The following is a 12,864-nucleotide window of genomic DNA, read 5'->3' as shown; positions in this document are numbered from 1 at the left end:
AAAACCATAAATTACAAGACATGCTCTCTACTTTGCCCTCAACAAAGCTGAATGCATTTGATAATACAGAGGTGAAGCTGACATTTATGCGATATTTTGTCTTTAAAGAATTTGGAGCCAGAGTTGCTCAGCTCTGCAAGAGATTCCTTTGTTGCGTCCTGCCATATGATTTTTCTTTTTCTGCTCTATCTACTGCTTGCTTTTATAGTTCGGCAGAATCGCATTTTTTTTATCCTCGGCTGAAAAGACAGTCCTCGTGTGATTTAGCATCCGGTCAGTGACTCAGTGTACAAACGGCTACTATCACTGCTTATCCTCGAGGTCCCATGTATGCAAGAATGACATTTTGGTGAAAGGCGGCTTTCATAGTTAAGCAGCTCTGATTTATAAGCCAAACACTGATTTAGCTGTTACACGATATCTAACCGCAGTGGTCTCTCTGAAAAGTTCCTCGCGTTCTTTAATCACTGATTTATTGATGGATCCGCTTTCTTTGACGAGGAACTAGATGCTGGATGTGCTGCTGGATTTCTGTGGGAGATTATTAGGCTGATTTCTTTTAAATAGCCTTGAACTGATGCTCTTTTCTTGAATGCTTTTTTATTTAAGGTTTTGTAGATGCCAGAATTCTGCTTGTGCATTCGCTCTGCAGGTCCTTAATGCATGAAACATATCACTGCTTGTTGGCGAGACTTGCTCTCTTTTTGAGGCAACTGACCCTTAAACTCGCATATAAAATGCGCTCAAAGTGACTGACAGCTGGTTAAAGATGCATGAAGGCTCTCACGCGGTCACTGTTGGGGCTGAGCCGCTCGCAGAAACAGAGCTATCGTTTTCTCTGCAGCTGCTCAATTCTTGTCAGTCGATTCAGTCCGTCCTCGGCCTGATACCACGAATCCCGTTGTACAGCTCAACACTTTATTTTTCAATCAGCTTGCAGCTGAACTTCCATTATCTGGAACTGGCTTCAGCCCATCTCTGCGGCTCCGAAAGCAGAATAAGAAACAGCGGTGTGTGTTTGAGCGATCTCTCTGAAGTGACCGCTGTCGCTGTAGGTACAGCGTCCGCCAACTGATACGCTTTTCATTTGCTTTCTTATGGTGTTAGCGCTGAGAGCTTTTCCACCGGGAAGATTTGGCCTCTCAAACGCGTCTGACCTATTCTTTCTTTCTTTATAGTTCTCATTCTCTCTAGGACGTCTGAATTGGCTGAATAATAATACAGCTGGCGGTTGTTTAGATATAATCTTATAATGGATTTCTTTCATAAACCTCTTACTCTTAAACTGGATTCTAGTTTTGCACCAAACTATTACTCAATCCGCTATGCTCTGGAGCCGTTCAGCAGAAAAGTTATTTGATTCCTGAAACGTTCAGTGATATTTAATAAGCGTATACTGTCATATCTGCTAATGCTTTGTTGACATAAAATCTCTTCTGGGGCTGCACAAACCTTTCAAAGCATAATTTAAATGATGGGATATCACTTTTTTTATTTAAACCAAAAGACTGTGATTTAAATATGTCAAGGTAATTTAAGCAAGAAAAGTAATAATAAGTGCAAAAGAAATTATCATATTAATATCTGAAAGCTGAAAGTACAAACTTGGAAATAAAATGTAAAAACTGAATTTTGTTTAATAATTTGTTTAATTTTGTTAATATACATTATGCTGTATAATTTGAATGGATTGAGAATTCAAAATTAATTACTTTAATAAGCAGGGATGCATTGAAGTGATCAAAGTGGCAGCAAAGATATAGTGTTACAAAATGTCTATTTAAAATAAAAAATTTTGAGCGTTCTATTCGTCAAAAAAACTGTTTTCAATATTGGTTGTAATAGGAAATGTTTCTTGAGCTCGCGAAGCATATATTAAAACAATATTAGAGCAATGATGCTTGAATTTAGAAAAAACGTTGCATTTTGAAATATATTAAAGTAGAAAACATAACGTTCATTTGTAAATATTTTTACATTTGCTATATTTTTAATCAAATAAATGCAGCTTTGGTGAGCATATAAGTAACTGCTTTAAAAAAAGAAAGCGTCAGTGTATTTCTCATTGTGTGATGTTTCAGCCTTGCTTCTGTTGTTATGAAGGAGAGTACGAGGTTGCTGATCTGATACAGCTCTCTGGCGCAGTACTGCTGATTCCTGCGCTACAGCAGGTGTGAATTCAAGCACATCTGTGCAGTTATGTTTCAGATAGTTTGTGTTTCTTTATCACGGAGAGAAAAGGAGTGAAAAGTTTTGAATGAACGGGAATACGGTGGCCTAGAAAGCCACTGGGAATGTGCTCTCGAAGAGGAGATAGGGGGAAAAGAAAACACTGCTCATCTGGTGCGTAAGCTTGTTTAATGGAATGAGAGAGAGAGAGAGAGAGCGTGTTTATCTGAGAGAGGGGAGAAGTCTGGAGTGTTTACAGAAGAGAGGGCCTGAGTGTGTTCGAGTAATGGACGGAGGGAGGCCAACAGTTGGATGCTCAGGACACTGTCCTCTTAAATCACATCAGACTCGCACACACAAGCACAATGACTCTTCCTTTTTAAGTAACAACCAATGTCTTGCAGGTCAGTCGTGACTGGAACACAACAATAGTAAGGATCGTGTCAGGTTTGATGTAAAAGGTGCGCTAAATAACTTTCCATTAAAAGGTTTTAGATCGAAAGAAGTGCATTCAGTCAGGACAAATTCAGCTGGTATTTATTGAAATGGCAATGGAAAATGCATACGCTTGATTTTATTCTGCTGCGGAACAAATAAAATGACTAGTTGAAAAATAATGGTGAAGAATGGCGAAGCTCCTATCAGATCTCTACAGGTGGTGCTGGGGAGGAGGAGGGGTCAGCAGCATGTTGATCCTGATTGGCTGGTGCTCACGGCATTGAAGGAGTCAATTAGCAATTAATCAGTTTCATGTTTTCGATAGATATCTTTAAAATCATGCATGCTCACAATAGATATCAGTGGCCTTTAAAAACCCTTTCACAGTGGCTTTCATATTTAATAATACTTCAGTTCTCTAATATCGCAGTCTCGATAACCCCTATGACTGGATTTTAATGGCACAAATGAATCACGGGTGACAGATACACCTGCTTATAACCAGGCTCAGATGAAAACCTTGGACTTTTCTCACCTTGTGATTCATTTTATTTTATTTTATTTATTTATTTTTGCCAAACACGTCATTCGACTGCGTGGGGTTGGAAAGCAATAATAAGTCCCTCCCTTTTATTTTTGTTTTAAAACAGTGCTCACGTTTTTTTTCAGTATTCTTTGATGCATAAAAAAAGTCCTAAAGAATAGTACTTACTTAAAATGTAAATGATTAATTCATCCTTGCTGTTGTTTCTTCTTCTTCTTTTTCTTCTTCTTCAAAAAACAACAACTTTGAAGTAGAACTGAACTAATTTCCACCGACTGGCACATATGCTCCCAGTTTTCCCCAGAGCAGTTTTCGTGATTTCCAAACATGAACATAAAAAAATAGAGCATTTCGGACTAATCCGACCTGCTTTTGATGCAAGGTGAGGGAAGTCAGGGATGAGCTCTGGCGGAGTTTGTCATAGCCCTGGCTCTTTTGGATTAGGACTCACACTATTCAGTTGTCATACATTAATCACCATCTTATTATTCAACGCAGTCACCTCAGACACAGCTCAGGATTAAAGGCCTGAAAGGTCGGGAGTCATCGGATGCGCAGTTGCATCCTTTGATCTTCACTTTGACGTACCTTTGAGTGCCCATGTGCTTTGTGCACGTGTCACTCAGTCTTTTTTAGACTTGAATAGAAGACTTCGTTTCTATCAGAGAGACCTTTTAGTGCCACAGGGTGCACTGGTTTCCTTTAACGTGCTTGCGTTCCTTTGTTCAGGTCCAAACACGAGAATCTTGATAGTTGATTGTCCTGAAGCGATCCTGGCGAGAAACACAGTTAGATTGTGTTATTTGAGAAATCTGATTAAAGCGTCAGAACGCACTCTTCACCTGATCACATGTCAGCTTAGCTATGACATCAGCACCGACTAGTCAGTTCTCTGCATGTCCTAACCGTCTTGTTTTTCCTTGTTTTGCAGAGTGAAGCGCTTGAGGAAAGAGAGGCTGCTTTTGGCGAAGAAGAGCAAAACGGCAGCATTTGTGCATACCGAGGAGACGGTGTGATCGACTTCCCGCTCCCTTGAGAGGAGGGTGGCGGCGGTCCCGTGGTACTCACCCCTCCTGGTCAGACCGCTGACGCTGAAGATGTTGACCCGTAGCGGCGTGGCTGCCGTTCCTGCTGTTGCTGTGTGCTGTCCACTCTGTGGGGTTACCCTTCAGACCCCTCTAGACCTGGGCGTCACCCCCAGAACTACGGTCCTCTTCAACGATGCGATGCACGTGGCTTGTTTTTCATTCATTTATTCATATAGTACTGAAGAGAGATCCACCAATCAGACAAGTCACTGTTGCTATGGAAACAAATTATGGAAAAAGAGCTCTGTGACTATCCACACCCATAAGCATTGCTAATATCTCGATCAAGCCTCTCTCGAAATACTTATATATTTATATGTTTGTGTATGCATGTATTTGGAGTCATTCAAAAAAAAAGAACTAAACGTTTTTCAGCAAGGATGCTTCAAATTGATCAAAGTAGCAGTTGCAAAAGTGTTCAAAAAGATTTATATTTTAAATTATATTCATGAACAAGTAATTGTTTCTTGATTAGCAAGACTACATATTACAATGATTTCTGATAGATCATGTCACACTCAAGACTGGAGTAAAGATGCTGGAAATTCAGCTTTGCATTGCAGCAGTGAATTAAATTTGATAACATATTAAAATATAAAACAGCTCTTTTAAATTGTAATCATATTTTCACGATATTGCTATTTTTACTGTATTTCTGATCAAATAAATGCAGCCTTGCTGAAAAATAAGACACTTAAAAAATGTATATTTAAAAAAACTTTTCAAACTTTACATATGCACCATTGCTTTCCAATTATGTGTTTTTTTCTGTTAATTTCCATCGTTTTTTTTTGCTTAAACTCAAAGTTCGAAATGATAGAGCTAGGGATGGTTTCAAGCGTAAGAATAGGTTTAGAGTAGAATTGTTTGAAATCCCCTCTCAGAGTAAATAATCGGAAAAAATGCTTCCAGAACCAAGACCGCTGAAAAAGCAGGCGTGTGGCTGTAGCTCTCTATATCATAATATGTAACTGTGATGATCATTCTGTGCCATGGTATATCAAGTATTACGTTTCATTTGTCCATTAGCATCACATGACCATGGTACTACCTCGAGTACGTTTCTGCAAGCATCCAAGGGTTAATTTAGAAGTAAATCAACCCTGCTCGGCAGATGCAGAGAAGCTGCCGCCTTGTTACGTGAGAGGAGTGGGTTCAGGGACTGTTTATGACTCTGCACTTAATCATTCAGATGTAAGCGGGCTCTATCACACTCGTTTAGATGACTCCCCACGTGTTTGCCAGCTTGAATTTTGTATATCTCTTAGCCGCTGAACAATAAAACGCCTTTGTCTCACATCTGTGAAGCAGAAATAAAGGAGAAAAGGCACAATAAGCCAACCCAATGTTACCTTTATCTCTAGTGCTTAGTTACACAAGAGAGGTCAGAGGGCTGAGAGACTTGAGGCCTGTGTTGAGTTTAAAAACACTGAGAGAGCAGCAGGTTCACTCTCCAAGACTCGTACTACCTTTCCCTGCCGGGTCAATGCCCTGAGAAAAGCTCTGCAGCATTTTCAATGAAGAAGATGTCAGATATTTGCATTAAATAACTAATTATGTTAAATATGTGGAAGACACATATTATTTACTTTTTTTTATAGATCTTGATTTTTTTAGATGATAATCTTTGCCAGGGGTTTTGTATTCAAATTAGAGTTATTTGTCATGAACCAGTTTATTGATAAAAAAAAAAAAAAATATTAAATGAATCAATTACATGCATTTGTAATCAATTGATCATACGTCCTAAAAAGTGTTATTTTAATACATAGTTAATTAATATTTTCACATTTTTAGGTTTTAGTAGGTTTATTTTTTTCACAAACATGCACATGTGCACACATAAATATAACATCTAATGTATAATATCTAATAATATCTAATATAATGAAATATTAATAATTTTTTTTTATAATATAAAAAATGCTAAATTATATTTAAGCAATATTTATTATATAGATACACAGAAATCCAAATATGCTTGATTAGTGGCCGCTTTATATTATTATAATTTATTATACATTTGTTGAAATATCTTTACTTACATCTGACCCATTACTTGTGTAGAAAGTAAGTTCATGTTTTGCTCAGAAAAAGCCAAGCTCGGGGCCTCACTGGACCATAATCCATCCCTGCATACATCTCTGACAGATCTTTTCATCAAGTTATTTAACAGCTTCTGCACTTACAAAATCCAGTGAGATCATCTGTCCTCTCATCATTTCCTTTAGCATCCTGTGCAGGCATGAGCTCAGATTAGCGCTGTGAGTGGAAAATGAGATGTCAATTACTTCTGAGTTAATATCAAACCCCTGCTCAGCAACAGGCAGGAGATAAGAGAGTGTAAAAAGGAATACATTAAAATAGGGTTTTGGCATACTTTGTACCTAAATGAGATAAGACATGACTGAAGAGGGAAAAGATTCTCTGACCCTAGATTGCATTAAGCAGGTCTTTTTTTTTAATCAATATAAAAATTATATTCCCTATAAAAAAAAAAGCATGTCTCTGATCCACATTGATATCCTATTTCTTGGTTATTGAATGGTAAGAAATTATATTTTGTGTCAGTACCAGAAGAAATGAGGTTCCTGTTATTTATTTATTTATTTAAATCAATAATAATAATTTTACATTATTATTAAGAAGACACTTAAGTGTAGGTTTTTTGGGTCATGCTTCGTGTGTGTCACATCTCTGGACTCTTTGTTTATGTTTTTGTCCCGTGCCATGTGCTCCCTGTGCCCTGCCTTCCCTCCGTGTTAATTATGTTATTGTCATCAGCTGTGTCTCGTCAATTACCCCGTGTATTTAAGTCCTGTCTTTTCAGTTCTGTTTGTCCGAGCGTCAAGGTCCCTACCCAATGTCCCTACCTGTGTTTATCCTGCCTGCCTGTTCGACCGACCGACCTGCCTGCCTGCCTGCCTGCCTGCCTGCCTGCCTGCCTGTCTGTATATCTTTTATTTTACCATTCTGGAATTAAACCCCTTTATTTTCATTGAATCTCGTTGTGTGCTCTCGTGCTTACCACACAACCGTGACAGAACGCTCGGACCAACAAAAAGTAAATAGCGGCGTATTTTCCCCCTTATTTTTTTTTTTTTTTTTGCCATGTTTGCCCAGTTTAAAGACCCAAACTTCCTCATCCGCCTGCTGGAGCAGGGGGATTGCTCTCTCGAGGACTACACCGAACTATTCCTCGAACTGGCCAACGACTCTCGCTACCCGGACTGCTCTCTGCTCGAACTCTATTTCCGCGGACTTAACACCTCCAGCCAAGCGCAGCTGTCCGGAGCGGTCCTCGAGAGAGCCTGCGCCGCATACGTCGAGTGGGTGCTGGTGTCCTGCAAATCAACCATGATGGTTACGCCTGAGGACAACGACACCAGCCCCACTCCAGATCCAGAGCCTAGCCCATCCCTTCACCGCATGGTGGAGCCCCAGCCTGAGCCCACCGCTGACACGGGGGCGGAGTCGAGCGTGACCACGGACCCATCGTCACAGAGAGGCGACAGAGCCGTGGAGCGTAACAGGACCCGAGCCGTATATCGTCAGACCAGGTGCGCGAGCCAGCAACGGAGCTCCCCGCGGTGGAGACAGCCGACTGCGATGAGAGCGCGGAGTGGAGCTCCGCCTACTGCACATCGGCTGAAGATGAGCTGATCATCCACCTGGGGCTGCTGGATCTGCAAAGGGAGCTGGATGATGTAGACTTGGACTTGGACTTAGACTGGGCACCTCCCCTGTATCCTGAGTTCCTGTTCCCGTTCAGCTACCCAGTAAGCCCGCTGGTTCCGCCCAGCCGTCCCGTTAGCCCGCTGGTTCCGCCCAGCCGTCCCGTTAGCTCGCTGGTTCCGCCCAGCCGTCCCGTTAGCTCGCTGGTTCCGCCCAGCCTTCCCGTTAGCTCGCTGGTTCCGCCCAGCCTTCCCGTTAGCTCGCTGGTTCCGCCCAGCCTTCCCGTTAGCTCGCTGGTTCCGCCCAGCCTTCCCGTTAGCTCGCTGGTTCCGCCCAGCCGTCCCGTTAGCTCGCTGGTTCCGCCCAGCCGTCCCGTTAGCTCGCTGGTTCCGCCCAGCCGTCCCGTTAGCTCGCTGGTTCCGCCCAGCCGTCCCGTTAGCTCGCTGGTTCCGCCCAGCCGTCCCGTTAGCTCGCTGGTTCCGCCCAGCCGTCCCGTTAGCTCGCTGGTTCCGCCCAGCCGTCCCGTTCCTGTGCCCGCGCCCGTGCGCTCTGTCCCGTTCCAGTGCCCGCGCCACGTGCGCTCTGTCCCGTTCCAGTGCCCGCGCCCGCGTCGCGCTCTGTCCTGTTCCAGTGCCCGCGCCCGTCGCGCTCCGTCCCGTTCAGTGCCCGCCCGTGCGCTCCGTCCCGTTCCAGTGCCCGCGCCCGTCGCGCTCCGTCCCGTTCAGTGCCCCGCGCCCGTCGCGCTCCGTCCGTTCAGTGCCCGCGCCCGTGCGCTCCGTCCCGTTCATGTGCCCGCGCGCCCGTGCGCTCCGTCCCGTTCAGTGCCCGCGCCCGTGCGCTCCGTCCCGTTCCAGTGCCCGCGCCCGTGCGCGCTCCGTCCCGTTCCTGTGCCCGCGCCCGTGCGCTCCGTCCCGTTCCTGTTCCCGCGCCCCGTCGCGCTTCCTCCAGTGCCGCCTCAAGTTTTCCCACCCTCCCACCCCTGCCACACCACGTCGATGGATCCCAGCAGCCCCTGCGCTCATCCTCAGCTCACCATCCGGAGCTCGCCCACGGGTCTGCCGGTCTCCATCGCGCCGCGTCAGGTGAAGGATCCCTCGCCTCGCCGTCCTGCCTCCGAGACCCAGACTCCTCCTCGGCTCGTAGACCCGTCGGCTCCCCCTGGGCTCCTAGCTCCCTCCTCTACACCGTGTCCGTCAGTCCACCAGCTCCACCAGGCTCCATCGTCCCTCGGCGGCTCCGCCTTGGTCTGTCGTCGACCATCCGTCGCCTCGGGATTCCTCTCCTCCGGCCGCCTCGTCCTCCATCCCACCGGCTCTGTCAGGCTCCTCCTTCCCTCCGGCTTCACCTCAGTCCTCAGTCGCTCTGGCTCCGCCGCGTCCTTCCCGTCCCCCGTCTCCGCATCAGTCGCCAAAGCCTGCGGCGTCGCCTTGGACCTCCAGTGCCTCGACGTCACCCTGGCTCTTCGGCTCTCCGTCTCCACCTCAGTCTCCTCCTCCACCTGCTCCGCCGCCGGTCGGTCCCCCATGGAGTCGATGGCTGCTCCTCCTCCATGGCTCCTCCCTCCGTCGGCTCCACCTTGGACCACCATAACTGGGCTCTGGATCTCCTCCTGCTCCGGACTCCTATCTCCTTCCTGGCTCCTCCCTCCGTCGGCTCCACCTTGGACCACCATAGCTGGGCTCTGGATCTCCTCCTGCTCCGGACTCCTCCTGTCTCCTCCCTGGCTCCTCCCTCCGTCTACACCTCCTTGGACCCTTCTGCCTTCTGCCTGCCCACTCCTGGGGATCCGTCCTCCACCACAACCTCCTCCCAAGACCCGGTATCCCCAAATCTTAGTCATTTTGGTTTTTGTTTGTTTTTGTTTGTTACCCTTTAGGTGCGAGGACGCACCTTCCGGGAGGGGGGGGTAATGTCACATCTCTGGACTCTTTGTTTATGTTTTTGTCCCGTGCCATGTGCTCCCTGTGCCCTGCCTTCCCTCCGTGTTAATTATGTTATTGTCATCAGCTGTGTCTCGTCAATTACCCCGTGTATTTAAGTCCTGTCTTTTCAGTTCTGTTTGTCCGAGCGTCAAGGTCCCTACCCAATGTCCCTACCTGTGTTTATCCTGCCTGCCTGTTCGACCGACCTGCCTGCCTGCCTGCCTGCCTGCCTGCCTGCCTGTCTGTATATCTTTTATTTTACCATTCTGGAATTAAACCCCTTTATTTTCATTGAATCTCGTTGTGTGCTCTCGTGCTTACCACACAACCGTGACAGTGTGGTTTTAGCACTCTTTTTTTATAAAACGTCAAAAATCAAATAAAAACCGTAAAAAGTCAAAAATCTTAAAATAGTACACATATTCTCAGTCACATATTATATAATGACCACTTAGTGTATAATTAGCTGTTTTTCTAGGCACTTGTCTCTCACATAAAAAAACTATACTCACTTTTTACACATAATAAAATAATTTAACAATTTTATTGAGGATAAAATCTAAATATCTAAATTGTTTTTAATCAAGTCAAATATTTTTTACAAAATAATTTTTATAGTTCACTGTTATTATTATGCAATTTATTACTTATGAGTCTGCCATGAATATAGACTTTGATGCAATATGACATTAAATTATTATTTTAAACAATAAATAATCGATTTATTTAGTTATCTGTAAGCACTTTGCACAGCTAAGTAAAACCCTTGCAAAATAAAAACTTTTAAACACTTTCTCGTGCATGGTCACCGCGAGAACCCATTTAATATGGACTGCCTGTTTGAAGAACTCCAAAGCTTTAACCGCAGAGTGAGTCGGTATCCTAAACCCCCATCACCCCTTTCTTTGGCTGTTTAATCATTAATGAGTTCAGAGAGCTGTACTTTATACCCTACTAACCCTCGGAGACACGAGACCGAGTCGAGATAGCGACAGGCTACCTGAGGGAGGACAGTGTAAATGATATTTGCGCCGTATGCGTTGTACACCCTGAGCACACTCATTATGCTTCTGTCAAATATCAAAGCTCACGCTGCTGTGAAACTGTGTGAAGTGGCTGGTTTAAACATGACTGCGAGTTCCTCGCTGGTCCTCGGGAGACCTTCACTTGTTTATTTAGCAAATACACAGCCTCTCACACACACACACACCGCATGCATGACACACACACACGCACGCACAAGGCCTCTGGGATGACAATCCGAATCATGTCGTGAATGTCATATTGATTAGTTCATTAGCAGTGCAGTTGAGCAGACAGAGGGTGTGTGTGTGTGTGTGTGTGTGTGTGTGTGTGTGTAGAGACTGACGGACTGGACGGGTGTGTCTTGAGCTACTATAATGTCAGTTGTAAAGCAAAGGGCTAATAGTAGTCATTCTATCTCTGTGCTCAGCTGCATGTTCACTACTACACGGCTAACTGTATGTTGACATCCCCTGCTAATTGACAAGGTTGGTTTAGGCCCTCAATTCCAGTGCAGACAGATGTTAATGTTACATTCTAGAGGCTTTAATGCTTTCGTGGAGTCGAGTTTCAGTTTGAATCTCTTCATCCATGTTACGACATCTATCGCAAACAAAAAAGAGTGATGGGGTTCAACTCCTTATTAATACTAACAGTGCTGAAATGAAATGCTTAAGTCAGATATAGCTGTGTTGTTGGAGCGTCCACATACTTTTGACCATAAAGTATCATTGCGTTTTACATATTAGATTGGTGAAAGTTGACAAAAAGTCTAAAATATCATGCAAATAATAAATAAATGATTTATTTTCTCTCTCTCTTATAGTCAAAAGGGCTGCATTTTTATCAAAAATACAGTGAAAAATCATAAAACACTGTTACAATTTCAAATGTCTATATTAGTGTGTTGTAAAATGTCATTTATTCCTTTAAATTTAAGCTGAATTTTGATCATTATTCCAGTCAATCATTCACACGATCCTCAGAAATCTGAAGTGCTGCTCAAGAAACATTTCTTATTATAATCAGTGTTGAAAACAGACTAACTTTTTGGAAACCTTAATTCACTTTTCAAGATTCTTCACTGATTCGAGAGATCGTATTTGTAACAAAATAAAAGCCCTTAGTCACTTTTGATCAATTTGATGCATCCCCGCTAAATAAAAGGATTCATTTCTTTAAGAAAATCCAAACTTTTGAACGGTGGTGTATGTTGTGTGTGCCACATTCAGTTGTGTTTTCCTGTAGTGCTGAGTCATTTTACCGTGCTGCTGCCTCACCTTACCTGTCTCAGTGGTCGGATTATACTTTATCCAGAGAACAGGAAATGCTGGTATTGTTCTTTATTGCTTCATTGTTACTCCACAATGGATCTTACACCAGACTGAATTACAAGAATCTGTGATAAAAGAAGCAGGACAGCGAATCAGCTATTTAGGGCCAGAGATTTTTATCACTAAACTGAATGTTGAAAAATAGCTTAAATCTTTTATTTTTATTTTTATGAAGGCTTTTACACCATTTTTAATCCCCAGAATAATAATAGTCTTATACATTCTCAGGAAAACAAACACTATGGAGACTGCATTGCACAGTGATGTCAGAGAGTAATACCAGGTAGTAAATGATTACAGTATTTGTAAAGCAATGTAAATATAGGGAAGTGAATTGTAATGCCATCAGTTCAACCACTTCAAACAGACTCGGAGATGTTTAGTTTTCAGACAGTGTTTTATGTATTTAGTCTTTTTATTTTAAATTTATTTATGTTTCCTGTAATTGTGTGAGAAAGGGCATGACAATTTAGTTTGACTGCCATTGTAAATTAACCTTTATGCATATAAACATCTGGCTTTTAAATTAGTATTAATAGGGGGAAACAACAGCACTCTTTGTACTTGGCATTCATTTACATATACTACAGAATAACGTGTAGATTTCTCTAAATTATAGAATAATGTGGGATATTTAAAGTTTTAGTCACAGAATACTGCCATGGCACTTG

The sequence above is a fragment of the Puntigrus tetrazona genome, chromosome 13 (genome assembly GCF_018831695.1).
Source record: "Puntigrus tetrazona isolate hp1 chromosome 13, ASM1883169v1, whole genome shotgun sequence".
NCBI classification, from domain to species: Eukaryota; Metazoa; Chordata; class Actinopteri; order Cypriniformes; family Cyprinidae; genus Puntigrus; species Puntigrus tetrazona.
Note: the sequence above shows the minus strand (reverse complement) of the source record.